Source organism: Numenius arquata, chromosome Z, assembly GCF_964106895.1.
Source record: "Numenius arquata chromosome Z, bNumArq3.hap1.1, whole genome shotgun sequence".
NCBI lineage: Eukaryota > Metazoa > Chordata > Aves > Charadriiformes > Scolopacidae > Numenius > Numenius arquata.
The window spans coordinates 70,802,883-70,803,568 of NC_133616.1; positions in this window are offsets into that span (position 1 = coordinate 70,802,883).

Consider the following 686-nt stretch of genomic DNA (forward strand, 5'->3'; position numbering starts at 1 on the left):
GCCTACTAGTTTGAAGATAAAGGAGGCCTTGAATCATATCCTATTATGCTGCACCCTAGTTTAATCTGGTATTAAATATACTGCTTATGCTATACAAATTATTTAGAAAAAGTTACTAAAATGTTACAACAAGAACAGACGTAATAAGTGAATTCAAGTTTTATGCATGATGTTGCAAGAGCAGTTTTGATTGTAAGAACCTTCAGACAACGTTTAAATAGCGCGGTAACTTCCTACCACTGTTATCATGTGTCAGCAAATTTTAAGGCCGTAATTCCACGGCGCAACTAAATCCATTCATCTTTATTTCAGAAAAAAAAAAAAAAAAAACCCAACACCAACCTCGAAACAAAACACCCTCTTCCCTCTCCCCCCTAACTCAGGAGTTGTTCTGCTGAGGCAAAAAGTCACTATCACATCCAGAAGTAAGGTTACCTAAAGCCAGGGATTTTTGCAGATGCCACCTGTGTAGCTCCCACCCTATGCAGAGAGCTCGCTGGCAAATTCTGGCAAACTCTGGCTTAACTAACTCAAAGCCTCCTTTGAGACTAAAAGAAATAATGACATTCATCGAATCCAGACTTGATTGTTCAATACTTGCTCTGCACACAGAGAAGATGTTTGTTTTGGTCGTTAAGAGAAAAAAATATGATATTGTCTCCATTAAAAAAAAACAAAACCTAATG